Below are 13,563 nucleotides of genomic sequence, written 5' to 3' on the forward strand. Positions count from 1 at the left end.
AGCTCACCGCTGTCTACACAGCCACTTGGATCCATGGGGTCCTTGCGGCTATTAGTGGATGCCGCGCTTGCAGCGCAAGCCGCCGGCTGGGTGAAACGAATGGAATGCTGTCCCTGGTCGTTGATCTCCTGAAGCCATTTTGGTGGGAATGTTCCACTTCCTAGCAAGCAGTCCAGCTGAACAACCGCGGCTGCTTGGTCAGGCTGCAATAGTAAACGCGTACTTGAACTGAGAGTACTGCATACATAAGCGCTAAGGCTCAGTTTTTAAGTTAATTGCAGCTGCCAAAGTTTTAATCGTCCATTACTCATCGCATTGGTCCTTGCTCGTAGGTACCGTGTAAAAGCCACAAAGATCGTTATCTGGACTCACCTGCTCCTCCTAGTGTCTAAATGAGGCAAAGTATCACATATGAGGGCAGTATTAACGGGAAAACTTTGTTCTCACTGATATAACACTTGTCGCGGCATTCAGTGCCTTTGGATTTGGGCGGCAGATCCCAAGGTTGCGAAATTGAATGCCAGCCATCGGGCTCGCATTTCGGTGGAGGCTAAAAGCAAATAGACCGTTTGCTGTGCGTTGTAAGCGCTCGTTAATGAACCCCAGGCAGACTAACCTAATCCGTACTCCTCTACACAGCGTCCCTCACATCCCACGTGTCGCTTCAGGAAGTTAAACCTCGCAATTTACAATAGCCTAAAACATTTTTATCTTCTAATGCAAACCAGTTGCAAGATAAAAGTACAGGTTCTCCTCTCAATATTGGATAGTTTACGCGAGAGCTACATACTAAAAACACTGCTTTTCTTATTGTTTTGGCCTGTAAGTCGTCAATGAATCCAGAACACGTAGCGGCGGCTACCGAAATGAAACGGTCCAAAAAAGCAGATGAGGGCGACGTGTGAAATTCTAGTATTATGCGCTTAGTCGACGTAAACTGCATACGATGCTTGAATGCCTGGCGCTTCTTTTTTTGTAGTAAATTTTTATGACACAAGCCATTTATTTCAGAGCTCTGATGAACGGAACTTTTCAAGGGCTTCACAACAACTGCTGTCATTTTTTCGCCATAGGACAAGTTGAGACGTGTGGCACCTTTTGTAACTTTTTGTAAGTTCTGTCGCTGATGAGAAAGATATACACATGGGTCGACGCGGTAAGGGGCATTTAGGTTCAGTTTAAGCACCGCCTAGCCGATGTCCTGATCATGTGGTTACGTGAAAGCGGTGGGAAAAGAAATGTGCGGTTTTGAGTTAGGAGCGGTGCAGATAGCCCTATCATTCGTTCAGACATACAGAGGCCGATATTCCAGATAAGGTTGGTCATACCGTTCGACACAGCACAAATACTAAGTGAACCGATGCACCGCACGCTGCATCCTGAACGCTCTCGCAAACATAGCAGTAATTGTGCATCAAAGCAGCCGACAGGCCGTGCTTGATCCATTACCTGACGGCACGAAGTGTGGAGGTTATGAAAAATATTAATTTTCATGCTTACATTTATAATGCAGTCATTGGCTATTTCGTACGCGCTGCTTTCCATATATTCTGTTCCATAGTATCATCGTTGCAAGGCACAGCATTACACAAAATGCCAGAAAATTAGGTACCTACACTCGCATAACATTCCGTCCTAACAGTGCTTGTCCGGGTCGAATAAGTTTCTTAGATGTCTCACAATGAATTCATGACGGGTTTGACGAGTTTTATACTGTACGCGTCCCAGCAGTCAGTCAGCGGGATAACGTCGGTGCGCGTGTGACATACCTGTGGCGTGACGTCATCTGTGCTGTGTAGGGAGCAGGGAAATAATCTTGCGTGCACATCCGGGAGCTGGACGTGACTGCACGGAGCTACGGACGAAAGCGACGTGGGAGCCTGTTTCTTCCGCACCTTGGCCGTCCTGGAGTTAGATTCCAGCCGATGCAAGTCGTCGCGGGCATAGTTCCCGCCCTGGATGCCGAGAACATTAAGCGGGCGAGGCACCAGCTTTCTTATGAGCTGCTCACAGGAAGCGGCTGCCCCCCGAAGGAAGTTCATGGCTCTACGTCATTGTAAACAGACAAGAGGATCCAAGAGAGATACATGTCCGATGCACAGTTCAATAACATCAAGCAAGGTTTGAACTGTAGTGCGCTGAGGCTAGCTGGCAAAAACTTTAAAATATGACTTAGTATAGCAGTCCAGACGCGTAAGCCATAAGTCAAGCTATTTTAAAATTATAATTAAATAGAGAAATATAAGGGGGGGGGGGGTAGGTGGCACTTCTTTTCTTCTGCTCTTTCTTTTTTTCCGTCCTTGTTTACGGTGCTGAACCATTCCTCGATGACGCACCTACTATGTCGGCAACCAAACCTTTTGCAGTTTAATAGAATGTGGGCTTATTTACCGAGACTAGACGAGACACGTAATATCTCCCGTGAAACTTATAAGGGTGGGTCGTGACAACGCTGAGTATTTATTATCTGTTTAGCGGTTACTAAAGATGGTGCGTTGTATTTTGAACACACCGCGAAGCTGCCTAGGCGCCACCGATGCTTGGTCAGGCAGAAGGTAGCTTCTATAGCGTCTCGATGGCGGCTGCAGGGTGCCCAAGAACCTTTCTACGAAATAACAGATGCGTTGTATGTAATGGTAGCCCGTTTGGAGGAGTAAAATAGCTCTGCTATAGCATACAGAAAAACGTTGACCTTCGACAGTTCTTAGCCACAAGAATTCAGCTCGACTGGTCGTATGCCTCGCCACGTGCTGTCTCATTAGCTTGCTTCGTTAATTAGCTAGTTGCAGAATGCGCGTGCCACCTTTACCACTTCAGCTATCTAGTCGTGACAAATGTGGAAGCAGATTATGTCAAAAGAGGCTGTCGTTACTTGGAGTTGAATAAGGTAGCGCGTTGAATATCGCGCTCATATCGCTCGAGTCACAAACAGAACAGAGAGTATCGAGGTCTAAATGCAAGGCTACTGCTATACGGCAGCACTAATGCAGCAGTGAAACGTTCACTCACGCAAAGCATAATCGTTAAACTGCAGACGGTGCTACCTGCACACATCTTTATGAAACCACCACGTTTCCGTTACTTCTGATCGCAATTGAACACTTTACAACAAGAACGGTGGGGCGTATATAGCCATCTTTTGGGGACGACAGCACACCATAACGACAAGAATTCACTTATATGATAAGAGCTCCTCATCTTCCACAGCTTATCGAGAGATGCCAGAAAGGTCCCCCCTTGGCGTAAGTGGAAAAAAATTGGCGGTGGTTTAGCTCTAGTTAAACCTGGAGTGACGCGATAACTACAGCTGGCCGAGTGGAACTTGGTCACGTGACCAACCATGTGACGAACCACGTGATCAGTCACGGCGCAGCGCCGCCGGCAGCTGCTCCGCACCACGTAACCAACCACGTGACAGCGTGGCGGCGCAGCCACAAGGTGGCGGAACCGCCAAGCTGAAGGCTCGAAATGATACCGTAATGTAGCTATCGTTACAAAGCGCGTACGATCTTTATGCTGAGCCACCACAATCAGAAAAGGCGTTTAGCCCGTCTACTCGAGGAAGAGCTCCAGCCGTTGAAAGGCGTCTTCGGTTTAGTGCGCCAGATAGAAAGAACTGAATCTCACGCGTAGCAGCGGCTCAAGCGAATTGACGCGCCTCTCTTGAGCATTAACTTCAAGGGATGAGAAAGCGCCGCTCTAGCATATCATTGCTGCCATTATTGTCGAACAAGATGCCAGTAGAAGTCAGAAAGGTGCTACGCACTGGCAATCGCCATATTGTTGAGAAAAAAACTCCCGGACCGCTGAGTGACCCTACCCGCGTAAGCACGTGACCGCCTACCAGTATGAGGTTTGAGGCTGTCCGACGAGACAATTCTTCGGAGCGCATCATCCGGTGTTAGGATGCGCTCAAGTGCTGCATGAAAGGATGCCCTAAACGGGCAATAGGGCTGTTAATGGGCAGTCCTTACCTTTTGGAGGTCGGTTTGTAGCTACCGTAGCTCACGGAACTCAGGCAGCTGGGCACGAGTGGAACGCACGAGGAACGTGCTGCCGGGCCCGTGGCGAAAGCGATCTTCGAGCCATCAGTGGAACGCCTGGCGGAGAAAAGAGAACCCCAGAAATAATTCTCAAAAGATGACGTTGCGTGTGCGCGTCTAACCACGAGCATAATGAGAATCGTAATTATCATCAACGCCCTATTCCTTTTAAACTTCCGTGTACACACTGGACTCGCATGCTTATGCGTCAGTGGAATATGAATGCGCACATTTAGGAGCAGTTTGGCGCGGCTTGTCAAACTGCAGAAGTTGAACAAAACCTGCACACGAGTGGCTACCATCAGTCGAGGTACTCCTGTATATAAATAAAATTTAAAGCAGCATTGAAGCTAAACATACATCGATCACCGCGTTATATTCGCCGACGACCAATAAATAATTTTTAAAATGAAATTCTCGTCCCCGTTTCGGTTTGAGTTTCACCCACGGAACGATTGTTGTGACATGTAGTTGACCAAACCAGGTCCTGTAAGACTCGAGAAAAGTGCCAACGTAACTACCAATATGTTGTTTGTTCTCATTGCAGTCCTTGAAGCAAGCTGGTTTACGCGTTGTAGTCAATTAAAACTACGTATCCGAGTTTATGTTGTAGGCTTTTCGTGCCGCCCGTGACCTAAAAGTAAACTACACGTCAAGCCCTTGTTCGGTTAATCAAACGAAAGCCAAAATAGCATGAGAGGAGAAATTCAATTATAAATTATTTAGCGGCCGTAGGTGAATACTACGTGGTGATCCATGTATTCTAATGTCTAACGCATCATTTGAAAGAGAAAAATACGCAAGTAACATTAGGTGCATATAGTCATCTAAAGAAAAGCAAGGGAAGTGAGCAAAAAAACATGTAGGAAAAATATCTTCCTTGTCTTAACAACATAAACAACATTGCATTTACCTACCCGTCACATTGCCTTGCAAAGTTAATTACACACGTAAGAAACGCAGAAAAAGGTTCTGCACACTGATGCGCTGTTGTTAGAAAATTAAGTTGCCCTAAGAATATTTCCTCGACTTCGAAGGACAGATAAGATAAGAGAGATAACAAAGAGGCCGGCCGGAAAGATAATTATCTTTTCTGCTACTCTGCACTGGAGAAAAAGAAGAGGGAAAGAGGGTCGCAATGGGTGGCAATGTGACGTGAACACAGATGATAATATTTACACACACACTGGAGGCATCACAACCGCGAGTCGAGTCCCGTGTCGCTCAAAAAGCATGAAAACGCCCGCATTGCTTGGACTGCTATCCAAGTCTGCAGCCAAGCGCCTAGCAGTAAGTCCTCCGAGAGTGGCTTCTGTCCAAACGCTTCAAGGAAACTACTAACGCTAGTATTTGGTGCGCTTGCACTGGAAACACCCCTAATATACGCTCCATTCACGGGTATGCCACAAGTGGAACAGTCCGGAAAGTCTGCGATGCCAATTAAATATAAGTACTCGACAAACGCGTAAGCTTGTCAAACTAAGGGTGACAAGGCAGGGGTCAGACACCGTGCATAACGATATTATTATATTGAAGTTCAGTTCTATAGGTACGGGAACAGAAATGAATTCTGCAGGAATGTTGAAATGAGGCAGCAAGAACATTGCCCGACGGCTGATGATATGATGGAAACCGTCGTGGTAATAGCTAAATGGCCGTTAAACGAGCGAATATTGGTGTCAGCGAATATAGGCGGGGCAGCATTCCAAACAAGAAGTCCTGCTCTGCAAATTCAGGCTACATTTACGTTCGAAGCAAGTCTATTCTGTGGTATATGGAACCTCATAAATAAATTATTAAGAAAGAAAGAAAAATATACCAAAACTCTTTTCCCGCCTGTCACCTTGAAAAGTTTTGGCGGGTCGCCAATACGCCTCACTGCCTTTTTCGCAGGCAGTTGACAGCGCAAAACTCAGATGACGCGCGTCTTTGTTCTCAAAAGGAAGAAGACAACAATATAAAGGAGACGAGGTCTATATATGAGCTTCTCATCCTCTACTTCTACGATGAGCTGCGTTGTCGGTCCCCGGGCTTGGCTCAAACCCTGGTGTAATCATCTCGGCGCTCCACACTTCCGCTTAAAGCAAGCAAGGGAAGAAGGCGGAGCGTCCCCACGCTGGTCCCTTTGTCTTGTTCGAGATGCCGGTCCTCTTTGCGGGACACTATATGGGCGGAAATGCGATGAAGTTTTTCGCGGAAGAGGGGACATATCTAGAATTGAAACAGCCCTCGATGAAGGCAGAGTACATCCCGCAGGACAGAGAGGGTTAGGTCGCCTCGATGTGCACTAACTTCTGAGTGCCAATGCTAAATGAAGCGCAGAGAGATGACAAAATAAGGTTTATTGATTAAACCTAAGTCGATGTCTTCCAAGCAACTTCTTTTGAAGAGGAGATAGTTACATAAAGTGTGTGAGCAACATGCTACCACCGCATATTCCTTGACGCTTTCAAATTGACAGCGAAATACTCACGGACACGAAAGCTGCACGAACGTCGCGCATGGAATAAACATAACCAGGTCGCAAACAACATGGCACAAACGCGGCATGTTTTGTGTTTTGGTTAAAAGTAGCAAGAAGTAGCTTGTCTGCATAAGTGTTTTCTAACAGTTTCGTCAAGGCACACAAGGTTTCAACGGTATATAGTTTGACCGGTGCCAGCATCACCATGGCCACGCTTTTCCCAAAGATGAGATGCCGGAAGGAGAAGCAGGCGAGAAAAGGCGTGCCCTTGCTGGTGGCGCCGATCAAGCTGTGTGCGTGTTTTGTACTTATAGTTTTTGCCTTGTATATGGGGCGTAGTGCCAAGGAGAGTTTCCTTTATCGCGGGGGATCAGAGTCAGATATAACATATAGTAAAGAACTTTCTCGATGGCTAGCGTGTGCGCTAGCTGGAGTGTTTTTCGTGTACTGCACCTTGTAGTTGTATCCTCCTGCAAAACCGTGCAGGAGGATACAACTTTAGGGAAATACTTTAGCTCGCGCAGCAGACGCTCAGCGCGGATTGCATCGGAAAAGAAATAGCCAGATGCGAACAAAACCCTGTTTGCCAGCCTGCTCATAAGGAATGATTTTAACTCTCGTACAGATATAGTACGTCGAGAAAACTCCGCTTTTGTTATGGTTCAATGAGCCCTGACCATCGTCTGAACGCGCTTCTTCAGCACTGCGCCGTCATTCTGACTTCTTGGCGCTTTTCACGTTTGATCGGTTTTTGTTTTTATAACAGCCTTCGCACATATTTGGGGTTATTTTTAAAGAGTGCGCGCTTGATAAGAAAATCAGTTAAATTTTGGTGACTTATGGGGCATTATTAGTACGCGTTTCTCGCGTCAGATGGCTAATGACCGGGCAAGGTAAACAAGGAGCATTTTTAAAATACCCACACGGAGCAACATTGCTTTGATGAATGCTTCCATAAGCTGGCTCAGCAGGATGAAGCAGGCAGTTATTTAATAGGAGTATCGAAGCTTCCGTAGGCCATAAAAGGTGGTTTATGGTGAACACGATCTCTCATGGTTACGTTACACTATTGGATCAGTGCAGTGGTCACGTTTGGCATGTAGACCAGCATGAAAAGGCGTCTAACTTTTCCGCGTACTAAGTTTCTAACTCCTTGCTGCATTTTTCCTTTTCTTTCTCCCATCACCTTTTTATGCCTCTTTCTTGTTTTGTTTTGTTTTTAGCAGAAAGGCTTATGCATTTAGAATGTCTCCGCAGGAATAACAAAGCCTGCTTTCTTGGTTGCATTATTGTTATGCGCCGCTTTATATATGCGTCATTCAGTACTTTCCGTTGACGCTGCTTTGACGACATGCTACTTCACTAAAGAAAGCATTGACATCATCTGATCGTAATGGATAATCATCGTGGTCAACCATCTGACCCGATATGTGACACAGTCGTGTCACCTACAGCAGCAGCATGTTGTCGCTTTTTTTATTTTGCCCTACTTTGTCCTCTGTCACGGCGCACGTCCGTAGCACCTGAGTGTCCGGAACCATGGATGCCCTTCTGTCAGAAGTCGTTCAAGAGCTTCTCGCACCTTGCGGATCTATTCCTTGTGCTATTACAGCATGCCAACCTCGTGGAAATGCCCTCACATAACGGTTCAACCGCACCCTTGGCAATATGCTGGCAATATATGTTGCCTCCGATCGTCCCAAATGAAACCAGTACGTTCACCCATATGTCGCCTATGCGTAAAATGCTGCCCATCTACCGTTTATTGGTTTTTCTCCATCCTTACCCTTATACTGCGTTAAACCACCCTGTACCCTCGACACCATTTTTGCCCTACCACTCTGAGCTTCTGAGTACTCTATCATAAGCCGCCCAGAAGGCTGATGCGTGCCGTCGGCTAGTCATACTTTTACCGCCGACACCGAATGCCACAGCAAAGACCAGCACTACGAAGACAAGCCTATACTCCGTCTCACAAGATGTTTGCAGCACTACGAAAGGTACAGCTCTCTCGTCCAATCAGGATGGCGCGCACTACATTAGTGTGTTCCTACGCGCCTGTGGCTTCTTTCTACCTCTATTTATAGTAGCACCGAGCCACAGGTGTTCCACCGCGCAGCGCCGCGCCTTTCCTCAAAATCCAACTTTCAATTTTCAGTTTTCTCTCGCTTCTTTCCCTCCTTTATCTCTTCCTTTACGATGCGGTTCGGGTGTCCACCGAGATATTGTCTTTCTTTCCCTCCCTCCTTTATCTCTTCCTTTACTGCGCGGTTCGGGTGTCCACCGATATATGTGAGACAACCAGGGTACTGTTCTCATCAGTTCCTCTGTTGTCGCGTCGCAGTAAATTTCAGTAATCGTGTCATGTGCATATAAATTTATTTACTCCAGCGTGCCGAGGCAGCCGAGTGTCGATGGTGGCGAAATGCAAAACAAGCCCATGTACTGCGCGAGAGGCAACGCACGTTAAACGCGTTCGATCATCTCATCGTCCTCATAACAACTGAATTCAGCCCTGCTGGTTGTGTCGTCCTCCAGGTTGACAACAATGGCCGGTCCCTGGTCAACAGCATCGTCGATGATGTGGTCCAGTTTTCTCATCCCATCTTCCTCACTGAGAATATGCTGCACGTAATTCTTCCATTTCTCAACAGTCACTTGCGTGATGCCTTGCCAAACCAGAGGCTCGACGTCTTGGAGCTTAAACGTCTTGTTTTGGCTGGCCACGAAACCCTTGACGTCGCTCCAGACAAGCTCTATCGGGTTCAGTTGGCAGTGGTACGGTGGCAGGCGCACAACGAGATGGCCAGCAGCTTTAGCAATGCAGTCGACACGGTATTGCTCCCCACCTGTGTTCACATTGCTGACAAGCTGCATGAGCTCGGCCTTCACCATGCCGCTGCTCCACGCGACACCTTTTCCGGACAGCCAAGCCTGTATGTCCTTTTTGAGGCTACTCATCCGCGGCACTTTATCCTGCTTCACAGAATGATATGGCGCGTTGTCCATCACTATAACGCTGCCGGGTGGTAGTATAGTGGGAGAAGTCTCCTGGAGAACCAGTTTTCGTAGTGTTCCCCGTTCATTTCCTCGTGGTAATCGCCCGAGTTTTTCTTCGCTCGGAAAACTTCCGCTGCGCCTTCGACAAAACCTTGCTCACTACCGCAATGCGTCACAATAAGCCTGCCACCTTTGCCACTGGGGTTTTGTAGACCAGTCGACAGTCCGGATCGATGCGCTTGGTGTGCAGATTGGATGGTGCAGTCAGTCCACACTCGACTTCGCGTGTGGCCGGCGTTAACCCACGTTTCGTCGGTGAAGAAAATAGGCCTACCCTGGCGTCGCAGCTCCGCTATCCGGCGCAGGTACCGGCGGCGACACTGCACAATGTGCGTCGCTTCGATTAACATCGCATTCCGAGAGCGCTTCTTATATCGGAAGCCAAGTTTCTTCAACATCCTCTGCATTGTCGCTGCGGACACGGTCGGTAGCGTTTCGTCCTCTTCGAAATGCGCAACCACCTTCGCGATAGTTGGAATTTCCCCTCTCTGGAAAAAGGTGTGTACCACCCTTCGCAACACGCTCAGGTCAAAATCGTCCAGCTTCTTCGTCCGCTCGCGGCCTCTTCCGCCAGCACGCTTCTTCGGTGACAACACTCGGCCCGCGTTCAACGTCTCCGTTGTCCACTTGTAAAGCGTTCGCTCGCTCACCTGCGTGAGTTTTGCCGTCCTCTTGATGAGCGCATTTGTACTCCAACTGCCCCCGCACTCGACGCGAAGCGCTTCAAGAACATTTAAAGCCACCTGCTTCGCCTGCTTGGGGAAACAGCGCACTGTCGGTGTAGAGCGCACAGGAGACACAACAGACTCGTCCGACGCCATGTTGGAAAGTGGCGACGCATCACTACCTCGCAGCAGGCCTCCGCAGAGCTGTGTCCGTACGGGCTTTGTCTGGTAATTTCACCAGTGATTGAAACACTCCCTACCATTTAAATATACCTGTCCAAATCATGTTTTTAGTTACAATGCTTATTGTTTTGATTAATAGTCATACACTCCTCAAATATTCGAGGGACTATTTTCTGCGTTTCTGCAGCCCTGATTGGACGAGAGAGCTCTACCTTCCGTAGTGCTGCAAACATCTTGTGAGACGAAGTATAGTAAGGGCCTTGTCCGCGTTCGTTATTCGTTCGTCCTGTCCCCTCTTGTGCCTTGTATCCTCGTGTAATGCACCAACTCGCCCAACAGTCGCTTCTTCTGGACTCCTTCTTCTAGCTTTGGATACCTACAAGCATAATATTTTCTACCAACTAGCAAGGCCGTTATCAAGGTATCCAGCGTACGACTCCCATCAATTACATCACCCAGCCAATTACGCCTTTCTCGAAGAATCACCGTCTTGGTCGTGAAGTTGCCATGTGCGTCGTCTAAACGAGACTACTATCCTCTGGTAGCCTCGTCGCCGTGATTTGCCGGAAAGGCTACACTCTAAACACAAATACACCTATATGGGAGTAAAAAGGAAGTAAACTGTCCTCCAGCGCACACCCTTTCATAAAGAGGTGTGCGCTAGAGGACAGTTTTACTCCCTTTTTCTCCTTTTGTTTAGAGTGTAGTAGTTGTTGTTATTCTCATACAGGGGCACATGCCCACACAGGGGAGACGGCTAAGATTTGGGGAGAGGAGAGAGTTTTGGCGATGAATTTTTTCAATGCACGAAAATAAAAAGAATGCTGGGGAAGAGAGAAGTAAACAAACAGAAACACTGAAATAAAGCGGTAAGTGCATACGTACGCAGATGGACACCGTAGGATTTTTAGCCGAGCTTTCCGCCGGGGCCATTTTTGAGAAGGCGTCGAACACCAAGCGGCTGTGCCGCGCTTCTTCGTCACCGCTTCTCGCCCGTGAATGAGGTTCAAGCTGGCTCTCTTGGCAGTGGTTAGTGGCTCCTGGCCGAAAAAAATTCGAAAAGTTTAATTTTTCAAAAACGGCATATGAGTATTCAATATACTCTAAACTCCCTACCTACGAAGTTTCAAGGCATCATTCTACCTCCAAGTACTATAAAATGGATATATTTCAAGCCTACGAACGGCTAAAACGCGGAGTTCGGAGCAAAATGTGGACGAACTTTGCACCCGTCACGCACCTCAACGGCGCCCCCGATAGCCGCCATCTTGGTCCTGTTCGAAAGCTGGCGCTCTTGCGTACATATTGGTTTCGCTTTCCTTGTGAAATGCGCTTGGAACATACTCATTCTGCCGTTTTCTAAGGCCTCTACGACAGCCTCCGAATGCATGGCGAGCACACTTCGAATGCGATTTTCTCAATTTTGCTTTTTTTTTTGCAACATGCCTAGCCTTAAGGAAGTTTTTGCTAAATTTTTATGGTGCAATTTCAATTAACATTAAACTGTTGAATAGAGAAGGAACGGAAATATTGAGCTATGCTATTTATTTATGTCGTAGTCGAATATATAGAATTTCCCCTAATTATATTTCATAGGTATGGTGCTTTGACATAAGTGAACACTTTTACATAACGATGCAGATGACCATCATTGTAATTAGTATAGCTCTGCGTGACAGGCCCTTCACTAAAGTTCCATTTCAGTCGAAACCAAAAACATTTAAGGAAAGTGTTCTAATTACCCGAAAGAAACTACGTAATTAAGCTTGATTTATTCTTATCTGGGTGTAATGACACAAACTATATATTTCGAAACAAGAAGAAATACATACATACACCTAATCTCATCATGATATCTATAATAATAAAAAGTTATATTTGATGACACGCGTCTCCACTTAACTGCAGTGTGTGCATGTCGCCTCTTCCCTGGACAAAAATTATTGTGGGACGATAAAAAGAACGAAAAAGAAAATGTCCCTGCCCGTGCCACTAAGTATAACGGGTTAGACTGTAAATCTATTCTTAATTTGGGCTTTTCTCAGCAAAATGGCATGGTTTACACTTTGTCCGCGAAGCTCGATCTTTGTATCTCGTGCTGTATTTATGTATTGATTCAATTAATGGCGTAACATTCTGCACATTTATGCATCCTTTTTCAGTGATACACCGGCATTACCCGTGTGTTAATTTAATCATACCCTATATTTGTCTTATCTATGTAACATCGTAATTCGTCCGTTGTTTACGGTTCAGGTGTCCAACGATATATGAGACAGATACTGCGCCATTTCCTTTCCACCAAAAACCAATTATTATTATTATTATTATTTACGCTTCACTACCTTGCCTTCTCGAAATGATAATGTTGCTCCTGCTGTGTACGCCACATTCCTTCCAGTCAATGGCTTATTAGGGCTGACCCCTGTTGCCGGTGAGGGGCCCGAATTTATCTGCTTTTGCACATCGGTTGTAGTAGTTTGCCGCTCAACCCACTCCAGACTTATGGAGAGTACTGCGGTGGGCAGATCGGCCCTGTTAATTATGGCAGTTTCTATACTACCAGAAGCCGGGAGAACATCCTGACTGTGATTCTCCCGGTACATCTCCTCTGATTGACCGCTTAAAGCACTGTGCGAAGAACTTTTTCGCACTTCTCGTGGCCCCAATTCTCCAGGCACAGTTCATTTTGCCGTGGCCGAAAGTACCAGGCTGACCCTGCTCTTACCAGTGATCGGCGGCAGGATATGATCACAGTCCCAATGGTATTTCTCGTGGCAGAACCGGACGTGGAATCTGAAAAAAGCCCAAAAAATCGTAGGGCATTACAGAAAATCGCAGGTAGAGAAAATGACAAAAACCTGCGAAAAACGGTAAAAATTGCTGGCGATTCTTGAGCAGCAGATGCACTTTCGCCGGAGGCGTTGAAACAAAGCCAACGCGGCGATACACTGGGTGATTGTCACAGCTAATCCCAATGGGCGATCTCGTTTTTCAAGTGACCCATTGACAAACTGAGGCAGACAGACCCATTAATGCCTTGGCGCCAGGCTCCAGTCCCCGCTGCGCCTAGATATTTTCATCAACTACCCAGTACCTTATATATTCTTCTTCCATTTTAGTTTTCTTCAGCTACTCGCCTTCTCTT

General features: G+C 46.9%; 1 long non-coding RNA gene across 1 annotated transcript; it reads right to left on the reverse strand.

Moving 5' to 3' along the window:
* Positions 1-1,831: 1,831 nt before the first annotated feature.
* On the reverse strand, positions 1,832-13,310 carry LOC144135875 (uncharacterized). Its single transcript, XR_013315559.1, has 4 exons — positions 13,144-13,310; positions 11,301-11,455; positions 3,975-4,100; positions 1,832-2,046 (listed from the first exon to the last, which is right to left on the reverse strand). It is a non-coding gene; the product is annotated as an uncharacterized LOC144135875 (long non-coding RNA).
* Between the last annotated feature and the right edge of the window lie 253 nt (positions 13,311-13,563).

The sequence above is a fragment of the Amblyomma americanum genome, chromosome 1, assembly GCF_052857255.1.
Source record: "Amblyomma americanum isolate KBUSLIRL-KWMA chromosome 1, ASM5285725v1, whole genome shotgun sequence".
NCBI lineage: Eukaryota > Metazoa > Arthropoda > Arachnida > Ixodida > Ixodidae > Amblyomma > Amblyomma americanum.